We start from the raw sequence: 16,467 nt of genomic DNA on the forward strand, positions 1-16,467 counted from the left end.
ATGGCCAAAGGCCTCGCTAACCTTCTCGGTGGAAGTGATTACCTCTCCATCTACGGCACGGTGGCCACCCAGGACGTTTCCTCCCGCACCGCCCGGAGCCCAGGCGAAGGCCACGGGCCTGCTGGCTGTCGCCACCTCCAGAAGGCACCTCGGCGAGGGCTCCTGGCCCGGGGCACGGGCGGTGGGGCCGCGGCTGGCTGCCCGCTGCAGCCACGCCGGGCGGCTCCCGGGGGCCGCGGCGCCGGAACCCCCCGGTGGCAGGAGCGGGGCAGGAAGGGGGCCGTGCGAGGCGGGCGCCGAGGGCTGCGGGGCAGGGGCAGCCGCCCCGCCGCGCTTGTGCGGGGCTCTCTTGCCCTCTAGCGGGCAAAGCCAGCGGGGCGGCCCCGCCGTGCCCCCCGCGGCCTCCGCCGCCGCCCCGCGCCAGCGCTGCCCGTGCGACGCTCGCCCAAGAGCTCCGGGTCCCGGAGCTGGGACAGCCCAGGCACCCCCCTCCGCCGAGCGGGCGGACGGGGCAGGGAGCCGGGGGGCGAGCCCTGCTGGTCCCCTGGCTGTGGTGGGCGGTTGTGCGGCGGGCGGTGGATGGGCTGGCTGGGGAGTGCAGCGAGGAGCACACCGTGGCCCAAGATGCCAGCACCATCACTCAGCCAGCAGCGGGGAGAGGGACCCAGCGCCACGGCCCCAGCAAGTAGCATGAAGAGGTGATGAGCGAGTCCATGATGGGGCAGTCGGAGGCACCATTGGTCTCTGATGGGTGTGATCCCCACAGCTGGTCGTGGTTGCTGACTATGCCCCCATTGCTAGGACCACAGCTGGACAAGCAACAGACGGGCCCTGGGGCAACCATGGGGCTATGCACCCCCAGTTGCTGGGCAGACATCGGGTGCCCACAGCTGCTGCTGAGGAAGGGAGCAGTCGCTGAGGACAAGGGTGCCCTGGGCATGGCCCTGCCACGCAAGGACCTGGAGGCAGCTCTGCAGTGAGCCCACGGCTCAGTGGGGATGGGAGTGGAGCTGGAGGCTGTGTTTGGGGAAGGGAGGGCGTCCATGCTCGGGCAGGCACTTCTGGCATACCATAGGAAGACCAGTTCTTTAAGTTGTCCCGCCTGTGTTTACTAAAAATTCTTTTTTGCTAAAGAACTAGAAAATATTTCAGTATCGCCATCTCCATCATCTTCTTCCTTCCCAGATCCAAAACAGTAAAAACTTTGTCCTTTCCTACATTATTTTAAATGCACTCTCCATCTAACAAAAGATGGAATCATCACTAGAAATTCATCATCACTAGAAATTAATGTTTTACAAATGTTTTAGAAAATTTGCATTTCTTTTTAAACCTGCCAGTGACTGTCTTCCTGTAGTCTTCAGCTTGACTTTACCACTTTTTCCCATTTTGTAAATCAATTTTATACTTTTGCTCTCTCCCCATTTTAAAAATTATTTTCAGTATTATATATTGCATTTTTGCTCTGACTGCTGTTGTAACCACTGAACCACAACAGGCTTAAAAGTTATCCGTTTTATGAAATATGGCTTGTTAGCCATCTAACAGAATTCAGAATTTGAGTTTGTTTTCTTCCTCTCTAAAGCTTTCCTCCTGTCACTCTCATTTATAATTTCCCGTTCTTTGGGAAACCCTGATACCTCTGGAGTGATCATCCCCTCTCATTGTGGTTTCTTGAAGCAGGGTAGTGATGAGAAACTCCTCTGTTTGCCAGGAGTGAATGTAGTTGGGTCAGCTGGAATGTAGTCACTTGGAAACCTCCACTCTGCTACAGTTACTATAATCCTTTGTAATATTTTGCATGCCTGTGTCTGTTTCATTCGCTTAAATGCTATCCAATTACTTTGTTGATAACTAACATATTTTGCATGGTTTTGCCTGTTGATTTCCTTAATCATTCTGCTGTTATTTCACCAATAACTCAACAGTATGTAACTGCACTCCGATTCAGTGATGTGAAGGGACAGAAAATAATATAACCATTTTCTTTATGTAATTACCCTGGGTCTGTACTAATGCCTTCCTTTTGACTGGCCAAAACAAAAGCATCTCTGACTAGAATCTCAGCTTGTTTCTCCTGAACTTCCTGCTTTTACAGCAAGACCGGAGATGCTCCCCTCTTGTACAGGGAGGAAAGGAGCTGCTCCGGAGAAGAGAGTAGTTGTGGGGAGCTGAGAGACTGTAAGATTACTGAACCTTTCCCCGTGGAGGACTGCTGTCTTCTGTTTAAGCTATTTTTGTTTGCCCAATCTGCAGAAGTTTACAAAGGAACTGGGCAAAAGTATGAGAATGAATGCTTTACATTTTGGAGAGGGTGGAAGGTCATGGAAAATGCACACCATCTTTTTGGTTTTGGACAGTGTCTGATCTGTTTGATTGTCCAGTTAACGTAACAACATAAAAACATGGTTATAACAGACCTGTGTACAGCTACACCACTGCCTTCTTTCTGTAAGGCACTGGCAGTGGGGAACACCATTTAGGGAGTACATGTGTTCCTGGTCACTGTGTGCAGTCTGTTCCCCTTGTTCTCCCCCAGCAGCCACATCACTGGATGAGGGATGTCAGAGGGTGCTTCCCTGCATACTGCCTTTAGTTTCTGTCAGTTTCAAACCAATCTCCTACTAATTTAATTGAATACCGCTTAATCCTTGTGCTATAACTGTTGAATAACAGGTGAATAATAGTTGCGCATTCACCTTATCCATTCCCTTCATGATTTTGTACCCTTACTCTTTGCTCTCAGCCTTCTCCTCTCCAAACTGAAGAGTCACAGTTTATGTGGCCTCTCATCAGGCACTCAGGGGTGCAAGGGTCTTACTTTCCCTTGAGGAGACAATAAACATCATAAACATTACTGGAAATGTAGGTAATCAAGCTAAACGAAGGGGTGATAGAAAATGGGCTCCTTGAGAGGGCTCATGCGACATGTTACGGGCAGCTCACAAGGCAGGCAATCAAAATCATTTCAGCCAGAAGAATCCCAGGGATGTGCTTTTATTTGCTTATTGCCAGGTCAGTTCTCCAGGAACTGGTCAAGGAACCAAAGTTTTGTATACAGTATGTCAAATGTTTTGTGGAACCAATCAATGCTAAATTCCTTGACAATATCTGCAATGTGACCATCATCACAGATACAGCAAGCAGGGGGCCTTTCATATCACAGATCTTGTAGTATACCAGAGAATTATCCAGGTGTTGACCGTTATACAGCTCTGGCAAATACAGTTTTTACCATAGAGACTACATCAGGAGCTTATTGCAAGTCTTGATTGCTTGGCTAACTGTGCTAATGCTGTGTGCAACTAAAAATGTTTATGTTTGACCCTAGTAGAAAATTCAGTGGTGGTCAAGACAGTAACATGGTGGAGCGCTGATCTGCAGACAACAGCAACGTTACATGCCATTAAATGACATCGGTTACACTTTCTACGTTTGATGGTATTCACCATCTTGAGGCATTTCAGTGCTCCTTCATCAGTGGCCAGACTACAGTCCCAACACTGCCAACTACTACTGAACTACTACACTGATTAGGTGAAGGGGGGGAGAAGGGACTGCACTGTACAAATTGCCACCAGTGTAACCTTCTCACGTGCTGTTGTGAGCCACCAAAAGTATTTTATATATTATCCCATGTGCTGGTGAAGAATTGGAAATGTCTGTGACCCAGCAACCACTCAGGTGTTTCAGATAAGGAGTTTTTTCTCCTCTAGATCTTTACCATGCACAGCTGCAATCGACGTTTGATATTACGCAGAGAGTTAACCAACATAACAGTGGTCTCTTCTATGTTTAAAACATGTGAAAAATAGGCTTTCAAGAAAAGGAAAAAGAAACCACCAGCAGTGGTTCTGAGCTACTACACAGCCCTCAGTGTGACCCTCCCTCCCTCTCTCTGGCTCTCAAGGCACTGCTTTTATGAGGGTCACCAACGCACTTCTGAGTACCAGGCTTTATCTTTATCCCTACCCAGAATACCTCCCTACGGAGGAGCTGAACAGAAAAGAGTCTCTACTCCTCTGCCCTCCACCTCTCAAAATTCATACTGAGTTTCCACATCCTACCCTTCATTTCTCAGAAAAACGGGACAAGGAGATGAAAAGTTCTTTACTGACATGAGTTTGCTTCTCTGCCTTCATAGCTGCTCTTGATAAAAAACAGCTTTCCCACCCTGTTGTTTAGACATTTCATCAAGGTCTGTGAACCTGAAATCCACTGTGGGGATTCCAGTCCCCTCGCAGCAGCTGTTATTCCAAGAGAGCTTAGAAATTCACCAGAGGGTCTGAAAAATACATCAGCACCGGGAATCCACAACTAGGATTTCACACCAGAAATAGATGCCGTCTGAACGGCTTTGCTTTTTCTAGGCATTGCAGTGAAATCACTGACAGGCAATTGGGGAAGAAACCATTCAGGAGGTTCCTGTGCTTCCTCCGCTTTAAACACTGCTCTAGGTTTGAGGAGGAGAATTACAATTACCATCAGGGATTCTCAGGGACTGGCTTTACAGCACAACCAAACACTGAGAACTCACTTCTTCTGCAGACACGGACAAATTGGCTCTGACTACCTTCCCTTACTGCAGCAGCACTGCAGCCAACAAAACTTTACGTGCAAATGCTGAGGCATCAGGCAGACCTCTAGTATTAGGTATCCCGTTTTTAAAGGGGGACAGACTTGTGAAGAAGCACATGGCAAAACTGAAGGAAAATTATCTTGCCAAGCCTCGTGTTACGGTATTTGTATAAATCTTGATATGAATAAGCAGAAGAAGGAATTTGCTTGAACTTTCTGGAATTCATACCTTATATTCTTGTAATTGTCTGATCGTTCCAGCTCTGTATTTGGGAACCTGGTTCTGCTGCCCTGCTGAGGGCTGCTAAGGAGAGCTCTGATACAGAGCTTGTAAGCTTGCTCCCTACTTTAAAGTACGTGTTTTCTGGTTGTGTCTTCCATTGGGTAATGGTGATGACAGTGCAAACCCCAAACCTCCAAAAAAACTGGAGCAGATTCTCAGCTTGGTAAATTGTCACAGCACCACTCCATCGCTGGAGCTCTGACAATCGATATGAACAGAAGATAAGCACACTTGGGTCTTTTATTTCCTCAGACAAAAAACTCTCTTACAGTTCTTCATTTCAAACCCTCAGAATTTGAGGCCACAGCTTCTATAATAATGGAAAACTGTGGAAGTCACCACAGAATGACAGACGAAAGCAAAGCCTGGGTACACCAAGCACAGGGAAATGAGTAAAAGATCTAACAACTGCTTAAACATTTACAGAGTCACTTTGCAAATTTCTGGAAAGGCTGTTTGCCATCCAGCTGCTCAAAATACTTGACTCTCAACTGTAAAAGTGTGAGGATTGAGTCCTTAGTAAATGTTCTTGAATAACCCTCTCTGTAGATTTGGCTGTCACTAAGTTTTTCCCATATGCAGATTTTGGTACAGTAGTCCCCATATTTTATTCATAATTTCAGTCATATGCTGCTTTCATAATTTTTTGTCTAGTCATTTTAAACATCTTTGTACAGTATTCAGACAACAAGAGCAAATCTTGTAGCTATTATTATATTTGCAATTTCCCTTGGGTGTAAGCAAAGTCTATATAGTGCAGAGTCCATCAAATATTTTAAATTTACCACATTTCAAAGCTATTCAAAAGTTGAGGCATTAGAGTTGTCTATTAACAGTCAGAATTGAGTTTATTTTTTAGCATTTCTGAAAGGTAAAAAGTCTCTAAGACACACAAATGCAACACTTGAAAAATAAACAGCATACTGGTAATATCCTTGAAGAGAGTCGGTCATTTATAAGGATGTTTTACATGTGGAGTCTCTCCTCAGGAACAGAGAATCAAATAACTTCCATTACTTAAATTATTTGAAAGTATGCGTTTTACAAGGCCAAGGGCAAATATTCAAAAAACAGAGCTGAAATTAATACTGAAAGGCTAAGATTCTCAGAAGAGCTCTTTGGTGTCTGTTTTGGGGCAATTACATTCAAAAATTCTGAAGATGCCTCATACGAGTGCTCAGTAAGTGAACATCAGAAAGTACATACAGAAAATTAGGTCCATTAAGATCTCTTCAATATCTTTAGCTATTTGCTTACTTGTGTCCTAAGTAAGGATAAGGAGTTCAGTGCCTGATTTTAAGTTCCCACTGTTTTAAATTCCTGGCCTGATCTTTCTGTAGGGAGATTACACTTCCATTTATCTGTGGCATTTTTTTCACATGTGAAAATTTAAAATACTTGCTTTACATCACTTCATACCTCCTTAGCACTTCTGAAAATTATGTCAACCAAGTCTAAAGCACTAAAGGTTTCCTATTTCATGGGATATACAGAAATCACTAAAGGTTTCCTATTTCAGAGGATATACAGCTATGATCTTTGCTTTAGAGTATTTGGGTAGTCACTGGGGTAGTCCTGGCAGGTTATGGAGAACAGACGTGAGCTGCCAAGAAGGTTGATAAGCACGGTACTTTTTTATTCATGGTACCTTTTTATTCACATGACTCTTCTTAAGCAAACTGAGAAGAAAAGCTGATGCAGGCAACAAGACAGCAGCAAGCCTGTATGCAATATATACACATGAGATAAAGAACATTAGTTTTATACTAAATTCTGCCTGTAACTGGCCTTCCAGCATGATCTTACTAGCAATTCCTTTCAAGAGTAGTCCTTAGATAAGCTACTTCTGAGTAGAAGGTTGTAAAATGACTTTTTTTTTTCCATCTTTTGAACAGCATTTAACACAGAGATCACAGTCTTTACTCCTTTCCCTGTTAAACATGGAGCAGTCTGCCTCCTCCCCCCTCGCTTTAGATGGGCAGCAGAGGCATAGAGCTTGGAGCTGTTGCGTGTTCAGGGACTCTTCTGATGGGCTGAATGTGGGTGCTTTTGACCCTCAGGACTTCAGCCACCCTTGGCAGGCTGCAAATTCAAATCCTGCATCTGTCCGCTGGGCAAATATTAGGCAGCAACCTCAAACCTCCTGGAGTGAAGCTTCGCACAAGTGGCTCCAGTTGCAAGCACTCAATGGTATAGAACTCCATGAGCTTAACCAATTTCCAGTCTTACTCCAATGGAGAAGATAAACAGCTCAACCCAAGGTCAGTTATACCTAGATCATGACAAAACATGAATCAATGCTGAGCTGGAGAGGAACTGTTCCTGACGTTGCACTCCTCCTCGAATATATTCACAAACGCAGGCACCTCTGCTAGCCCTAATGCTGATATTTAGAACATTTAGAATGGCTGAGAATTAATGGTCATTACGCTATGCTTACAAAAAAGACTGTTCCAGCTTCACTGGGGACCAGACTGGGTATCCATTGACACAAAAGAAAGGAAAAGCTAAAATTCCTATCTAATAAGAGATATACGTCCCAGTCCACAAAACAAACCATCAGTTTAGACCGATAGGCAAGGATTTCTCTCACATTGCAGAATGCTGTCTCATGCTCTTCTGAGGACATCTGTTCCCAGTCACTACAGCCTAGTTGGTTCCCATCAGTTCCAGCATTTCAACAGTACTAACTGCTGCCGCATGGCAATTACTGTTGAGTCTGCAGAAATTAATCCAATCTCTTTTTGCTGACAGCATAAGCTATAAGATTGCAATGTCATGTGAGCTGCTTTCACATCTTGTCTTCTGGGTTTTGTTTCTTCCCTCTGATTTCTTATAATTATTGAAAGGTTCTTATCCTTCTCTGCTGTTTTACCTTTCCAGGAAGGTGCAGTCAACTCAATTCAGTCATCTTTGATTTCATCTCCAGTTCTACTCCTAGTATGGAGCTATCTCATCAGCTCCACATTCCACCACAGTCTTGCCTTTCATCTTAGACATGCTTTGGTGTGGCTATTTGATGACTGGAGCAAGAAATACTCATTCATGTATGGTGTCCTCAAGCTCTTAATCACTGAGTATTCAGAGCAGAAATTGAAGCATTTTGCCCTTAATAATAATATCCAGTGACCTTGCACTGGGTATTATGACATTTCATCTTGTTCCCACCCTCTACTAAAAGTTCATTTAGTTCTTCTTGCATAACGATCTGATCCTCTTCCATTTTTCTTATCAAATTTTTCATCCTCAAACTATGAGATTCCTCACAGAACTATGCGTGAGACTAAAAGAATGTGGCATTTAGGACGAGACCCTGTGAGACTAAAAGAATACGGCATTTTAGGTTCGTACCAGCTACAGCCCCTGTGCCATAACTTCTTTGTCAAAGCTACCTTCAGCCACAAGGGCTCTGCACTGTAGCATACGCATCTCCTGACATGCCAGAAGGAGTCCTCCTCCTCCTCCCCTTCCTGATATGAACATTCTCAGCTGTGGAGGGTTAGAGCCAGGGTAGAGCCAGGTGAGCAGCTGACTTACTCTGTCCTGCCGATGACATGCCACATCCACGCAGAGACAATCCCCTCTGTGCAAAGAGCTCAATAGCAATGCCCAAACCTCAAGCTCTTTCTTCAATTAAGCTTTTCAAAGTCAAGCAAAATTTCCTAACCCTTTTGGATTTTCTTTTTTCTATTTGCAGGACCATTATTCTAAGTGTTTGCTAGGTGACAATGTACCCTCAGGAAATAAATATTTTATGGTATCCTGGTTCTCTGGAATACTGATTTTTATTCTTCTTTAACCCCTTTGCTAGTTTTAGTACAGACAACATTCTCTAACACACAATAAATCAAAGAGAACCACAACTTCAGATTTTAAAGATATGAAAGTCAGTAGAAGTCCTTGGGAAAAACAAAAACCCTGCTTACGCTTAAATTGTGTACACAAAAGCTGGCAGCACCTTTTGGAATTAAAAATCTCCACAGTACAAATGCAACTAATGTGATCGCAAAGTAACAGGCCACATTAACATGTATCTGTAAATAAAACATGATCTATGTCACGGACTTGGTTAAGGGGGTTGGGAGACTGTGACTCAGAGGAGACTAATGTCAGCAAGAGGAAAAGACTGCTTTTTGTTGGGGTTTTTTCTTTGTTTTTGAACAGGCCTTTTATTGAGCTCTTTCTGACATGAAAACCTTGATACAGAAGCCTTCCAAGCACAAACCTCCCCTAGAATTCAGCAGAAATTCTGTGGATGCAGAACTCGTGGGATGACATATACAGTGGCAAGTAGTTCATATATGCACATAAACCACAGCATCTACTTCTCTAGCAGTAATTTAGAGATTTGTAGGCAGAATTGCAGTGCTAGGTTATAAAGGCATACTTTAAGTCACAGAAAAATCTAAAAAGAGGACACTGAAGCTTTGGGCTGAGGTTGTAGCCTTCATTTCAGCTTGCACGACGTGTAAAAAATACAGAGAAAGACAAACAGAATTCCTCATCTTTCTCTCATCTTCATAACACTCTTGATCACAACATTATTAGACATTTTTCAGGCTGCTCATTCAATGCCCACTGGCAGTTCTGCTCTTTCCTCTTCAAGTACATTTTAATGGTATCTCATTTAAAATTCAAGTCTGGTAAATATAATAAATTCGATTGCAACTTAGATTCCCTAGTTATTAAATTAGCTTCTTTTCAGAAAGTGCACTGCATATAAGGGAGAAAAAGCTGCAAATTATACCTGACAGCTTTAATGCTCTTATAACTATTTTAATAAAAGATGTTGTGATTCATCATAGATAATATATCTTGTGAAAAAAATTTGGATGAGCTGAGAAAATAATGCTAACAGCTTTGCAAAACTACTTACAATTTAAAATAATTTGGGTGGCGGGGAAAATGTGCCTGATTCTGAAGACTACAAAGTGTTCCAAATTACATTAAATTTTCTCTTGCAGAGTCTCTGTTTTTGTGTGAAACAATAGCAGCAATTTCTACTTTCATAACTGCCAAGCTAATATTAAGTAAGGAGAAACTAGGCAAGATACCTTTTGTGAGTAAACATCTTACCATTTTTCTGGTTTGCTAGAATGACAGTTGTGGTTGACGGTAAACCCTGATTTTATATTCATAAGCCTAACAGATAATATTATTACCTACATGACAATAAGGTTGTGTATTGTACAGTATCAATATTATAACTCCAGGATTCATAGGAGAAGGCAGGGCAGATGACTTTAATGACACATTGAAGGACTCAGAGAAACCAGTGGAAATTTAAAGTACAAATAATGGCATTCTTGTCCTTTGGCCCAGAACTAAATCACCTGAACCAAGCTGCATCACTTCTGTTTATGGATGTCCTTGAATTACTTACAGCACACCTAGGGGGGCAACTTTTTATTTATGCCATTTAGATAGAAAGCTTGAGATAAAAAATAAAAAAAATCATATTTATCTAGCAACAAAAAAAATAATTAATATTCTAATCTTCATACTTCAAGACTTAATATAAGATATTAAACTAAGGGCTAGACTCTATCCATGAGTTTTCAAAGATATCCGAAATACCTGGAAACGATTCAGTGCTTACTTGTGGTAGTTCCTGAATTACTTCAGAAAGCAGATGCAGGAAATGTGAATGCATCTATCTTACCCAAGTATCTTCTCTTTCTTAAAAACTGTTAAATATCCAGACACCAGTAACATTTCTTCTGAGTTTTGAAGATTACCTAACATTTGAGAAGTGTTGGAAACTTCGGCTTGTCCACATGATATCCAATAACATTTATTACATGTGGACATGAAAATTAGCCAGATATGTGGTATGCTGGCTAATGAACAAGTTTACAGATTTGAAAAAAGTAAGTTACAGGACGACACTGCTTTTGCAGAAAGAAGAGAGTAACTTTATGGAATCTAAACCCACTTCTGCAGGACATTCACTATTTGTTCTGGCTAAGCTATTTCTAAGGCTAGGGGAAAACCAAAGCTGATGAATAAGGCGGGTTAAGTTTTAGGCTATCAAGTCTATGTAGAAGTACAAAAGATAAGTGCTGGAGTCCAGAATAGTTTTGCCGGTGACTTCAAGTAGATTAAAATCTTAGAGATTGTCTCAGAGTCTTAGGGAATATAAGGGACTTTTAGCTTGTGTCATTTAGATACCAAGGAACTGGAATAAGGTGCACTAAATAAGGCATAAAATTAATGGTAGAGGTTTTCACCATGCTTTAGCCATTGCGTTCTTACATCTGCTTGTTACTTGCTTTTATTGGACCATAGTCTGTCCTGTCTCTTCAAAATGTAAGTTACAACAAATTAGAATCGGTGGAGTTATGGCTAGGAAAATTTCAAAATTACGTGTAAGGTGGATGTAAGATAGTAGATGAATAGCAGCATGAGACAGACAGAGACATCCTTGGATTTAAAATCAAACATGGACCCCAAAAGTTCAGTAATGCAGAAATTTTATTATTATTATTATTATTATTATTATTATTATTATTATTATTATTATTATTATTATTATTAATTTGCAATAATCAACTGGAAACCACCCAAATAATGCAATATTTTCAGAAAATATGTTACAAAGAGCTTTTGCCTTCAGGGATTGTTTCTAGCTCTGTCACCACCTTGCTTTATGATCTTAGACAAGTCATTTCAGCTTACTGCGCTTCATGGTACCAAAAGAAGGCAATCAACTCTAGTGACCCTCCACAGATACTGTAATACCTAGTTCTTGATGAGCTACGCTAACCCTTCAGAGCAGCAGAGTCCCCTGTTGCTCTCCCTGCAGGGAGCCTCGTACCTCCGCAACCATCAGTGGTAGCTGAGTTTCTGGTGATCAGCAAGTAAACCTAGCTGCTGAATACACACAGTATGACTTATAATAAAACAGAGATTATATAAAAAGAGATTAAGGAGCAAAGTAGACTAAAGAGGAGAAAAGAACAGAGATTGCATAGGCATTAAGTCATTTAGATCCTACTTATTCAGTAACTGCTAACCTACAATTTATTCAATATAAAAAATGCAATACTTATCCCTCAAACTTGCCTTCCACTTCATTCATCCAGGTCTAGTAAGAGAAGTGGGCTCTTTTGGGTGCCCAGATGTTATCAGGTGTAACAGACAGCTGTCATGGGTAGATCTGGGGTAAGTTCACACCATGGATGGTCCCCGGTTTCCAGCAGGTGGTCCATAGGCTCTGCTGGTCCTCAGTCCTCCACTGCTGCCACAACTTCCTGGAGCTTCTCAGGGCTTATGGAGCGGGAGGCTCCAGGCTGGCCTCAGGTCCTGTGACTCAAAATGGCAGTCTCCCTGGCTGCTGTGGAGGACAATAAACAGCTTGCTTTCATCAGTTGCCCTCTCCCTACTCATAGAGCCCCAACAAGCTGAGGTTAGGGCAGCTTAGCATGGTAAGCCTAGCACTCCTAAGTGCATTCAAATACCACAGGCAAGTAGGCAAGTAGCCTCTGCAACACTGGACCATGTGCCTTTGTGAGCTTTCTCTGTAGCAGATGCCAGGAGTGATATTTGAACTGACAGAGGATATGCATATTTTTCATACAAGGCAAGACTCAAAAGAGACATAAATTCTAGTGTTCCTGAATACAGATGTTCATAAGCCTAGTAACAAGTTGGTACTTAGGTAGGGTATCACAACTTCTCACATGCAACAGCAATAGGACATCCTTCCCTCAGCTGCACCTTGAAGTAACACATCCGTGCTTCCACCTGTCATCAGGGTCGCACCCCATAATCAAATGGTGCCTATCATCTCCTTTGTTGCCAACCCCAAGAGCGCATGTGCCCAACAAGTTTGATATCCAGACCTGCAAGAGTTCCTCTTCAAGAATCTCTCCAGGAACAGCAAGCAGTAAATAAAAGCAGCTTACACTGTAGATATTTACTGCTGAACTAAAATGACCGCAGTTCTCCTTACAGCCAGGAAGAGTGAAATGGGTATTTCTTTGGTTGAGATTCATTTGAACCACTTTAAACATCTCTCTTAGGATGAGATGAATCATGACGCAGAGATGCATGCTCCTCCCCGTTGACTATAACAAGAGTGTAATGCAATTAATTCAGGTGCAGACACCTCTATGTAGACATTTATTTTCAGCCAGACGATTCCTAGCCATGTCTTACATACCCTTGCCATTCTGCGCAAACCTTTATTACACACGGGTTAGTCTCACCAGTCCCCTTCCCTCAGAAATCAAGTTACAGCTGATTTGCTGCAGATCCTGACCAATACTGTACGGGTACAACTTTTGTGCTATATAAAAGGGAGAGCGGGACTGAGCTCAGGGACCGGAACCAGCACCATACAGGTGTCCTGGCTGTGCTCTGGCTTGCTCCAACTAAATCTCTCCACTACAGACCAGACAGGGAGAGGCCATACCTAAGCTGTTGAACATGAAGACCCATAAATGCCATGAATGCCATGTGAACAGAAGACCCCCTAAGCCTTGTGAGCATCAGCCAGTCTCTGTATCTTGACTTTCTTGGTATAGCTTATGCCTGCTTGGACACATGCAATTCAGATATTGCAGCATACAAGCTCCCTCAAGTTCCCTCAAGACCTTTCTCTTTCCTAGAGGAGGGTCCTGTAATTGACTGGAAATCCTCTCTGGGTGTACTCAACCAACAGCTCCTGCCTGAATGGTGCCAAGGGGGGAACGTTCCCCAAAGAGCAGCTTTGTCCACAGTTTCTTTGGGGATTTTTATTAGTGCCATTATTACTATGCCTTTTGTGAGTGGCTCCAACAGTTCCTTTTGATGTAGCTACAGACTAAGGAACTCCTCACTAGCAAATATACCAAGACTGCCCACAATATTTACACAAGTAGCTATTTTTCAACTCTGTAAGAGCCAAATGCAGACATCAGTGGAAACAGAACAACTCTGCTGACCACAATGAACTTTGTATTAGGACTTTCTAACTTTTTTTATGCAAGGATGGCAGGACCTTTTGTACTGAAGGTATATGTCTACCACACACTCAGCTTAGATCAGACCCTATACTAATTTTAGTTACTGAAGAACTAAACAAACATATCTGGAAAATAATCATGTCTTCCTCTGCTTACACAAAAATAGGTGCAATCAAAGATCATAAATGGTATTCTGAGCAAAAGATGTAAACACTACTTAAAATAATGGAATACATTACAGAAAACAGTAATTTAGTTTTAGAATTCCATTATTTTTCAAAGAAATAATTATATACACTTCACCATCTTCAGCAGTATTAAAGACATTATAATTTAAGGTAGCTTTCATTAATAAATCACAGTAGTACTGCAAAGTGTTATTAATAGTAGCTTTAGACAGCAGTCTGGAAAAAGAAACACGAAAGAAGGTATATGATGATTCCTCTACTTCAACATTTCCAGAAAACATATGTTTTAACAATATTTTACAGGTTGAAATACTGATAATTCTATATTTGTTTCTTTAGTAATACTGTGAAGTAATGTCTTTGCCATCTTTATTGTATTTTTTGAACTACATAACAATAATTATTTAAAATTATATCAGTCAACATTCCATTTAAAAGTATAGAGTCTGAGTCCCTAATAAATCCTTCTGGTTTTTCAAGTAACACAGATAAAATCAACTTTGCTAATCTTGACTTGTTTTATTGTACCCTTATGTACAATTTCTGTCCTTCTCTCTTTTTAAGTACAGAATCTATACAGTGGAAAGTGTTAGGCAACCTTAACTATAGGTATTGCTGCCAACTCTTCCTATAAAACTTAGGGTGAAATACTGGTATGAGTAAAATTGATGGCAATGCTCACACTGATTTCAGAGAATGAAAGAAAAGAGAAGAAATGCTCCCTGAAATACAGTAAGGTCCCCACAATAAAATTTTATATTTATATGGGAAGCACTAGTAATAAAATTTCAGGAAATTCTACAATTAATATATTATAGGCAAAATACATATAGAATCATAGAATCATAGAATTGTTAGGGTTGGAAGGGACCTTAAAGATCATCTAGTTCCAACCCCCCTGCCATGGGCAGGGACACCTCCCACTAGATCAGGTTGCTCAAAGCCCCATCCAGCCTGGCCTTGAACACTTCCAGGGATGGGGCATCCACAGCTTCTCTGGGCAACCTGTTCCACTGCCTCACCACCCTCATGGTAAAGAACTTCTTCCTAACGTCCAGTCTGAATCGACCCATCTCTAGTTTTAATCCATTCCCTCTAGTCCTACCATTACCCGACATCCTAAGAAGTCCCTCACCAGCTTTCTTATAGGCCCCCTTAAGATACTGGTAGGCCACTATAAGGTCTCCTTGGAGCCTTCTTTTATCCAGACTGAACAACCCCAACTCTCTCAGTCTGTCCTCATAGGAGAGGTGCTCCAGCCCTCTGATCATCCTTGTGGCCCTTCTCTGGACATGTTCCAGCACGTCCATATCTTTCTTGTAGTAGGGGCTCCAGAATTGGACGCAGTACTCCAGGTAGGGTCTCACGAGAGTGGAGTAGAGGGGGAGAATCACAGAAACTTCAGAGTTGGAAGGGACCTCTAGAGATCATCTAGTCCAACTCCCCTGCTAAAGCAGGATTGCCTAGAGCACATCACTCAGGACTGCATCCAGGCGGGTCTTGAAAGTCTCCAGAGAAGGGAACTCCACAACCTCCCTGGGCAGCCTGGTCCAGTGCTCTGTCACCCTCACTGTAAAGAAGTTTTTCCGTGTATTTGAATGGAACTTCCTATGTTCCAGCTTGTGCCCGTTGCCCCTCGTCCTGTTACTGGGAACCAATGAAAAGAGTCTGGCACCATCCTCCTTCAGCCCACCCTTCAGATACTTGTATGCCATAATAAGGTCTCCCCTCAGCCTTCTCTTCTCCAGGCTAAAGAGTCCCAGCTCTCTCAGCCTTTCCTCATAAGGGAGATGCTCCAGTCCCTCAATCATCTTAGTTGCCCTTCGCTGGACTTGCTCCAGCAGTTCCCTGTCCCTCTTGAACTGGGGAGCCCAAAACTGGATGCACTATTCCACTTGTGGCCTCATCAGTGCAGAGTAGAGCCACACTCTTCCCTATGCAGCCCAGGATTTCATTGGCCTTTTTGGCAACAAGGGCACATTGTTGGCTCATGGATAATTTACTGTCTACCAGGACCCCCAGATCCTTCTCCTCAGAACTACTTCCCAGCAGGTCCACCCCTAACCTATACTGGTGCTTAGCATTCTTCCTCCCCAGGTGCAGGACCTTGCACTTGCTTTTGTTGAACCTCATTAGGTTCTTCTCTGCCCAGCTCTCCAGCCTGTCCAGGTCATGCTGGATGGCAGCATGGCCCTCTGGGGTGTCAGCCACCCCACCCAGTTTGGTATCATCAGCGAACTTGCTGAGGATACACTCTGTCCCATCATCCAAGTCATTAATGAATATATTGAACAAAATTGGACCGAGTATTGACCCCTGGGGGACACCACTGGTTAGAGGCCTCCAACTAGACTCTGTGCCGCTGATCACAACCCTCTGAGTTCTGTCACACAGCCAGCTCTCGATCCACCTCACTGTCCCCTCATCTAGCCCACACTTCCTCAGCTTCCTAATGAGGATGTTATGGGAG

The 16,467-nt window shown here is 42.9% G+C and overlaps 1 long non-coding RNA gene across 1 annotated transcript; it reads right to left on the bottom strand.

Moving 5' to 3' along the window:
• Nucleotides 1–223: 223 nt before the first annotated feature.
• LOC141735910 (uncharacterized) lies at nucleotides 224–16,467 on the bottom strand. The gene is made up of 3 exons (XR_012584861.1): nucleotides 12,706–16,467; nucleotides 11,927–12,194; nucleotides 224–7,133 (listed from the first exon to the last, which is right to left on the bottom strand). It is a non-coding gene; the product is annotated as an uncharacterized LOC141735910 (long non-coding RNA).

This window comes from Larus michahellis, chromosome 1, assembly GCF_964199755.1.
Source record: "Larus michahellis chromosome 1, bLarMic1.1, whole genome shotgun sequence".
In the NCBI taxonomy this organism is placed as follows: domain Eukaryota; kingdom Metazoa; phylum Chordata; class Aves; order Charadriiformes; family Laridae; genus Larus; species Larus michahellis.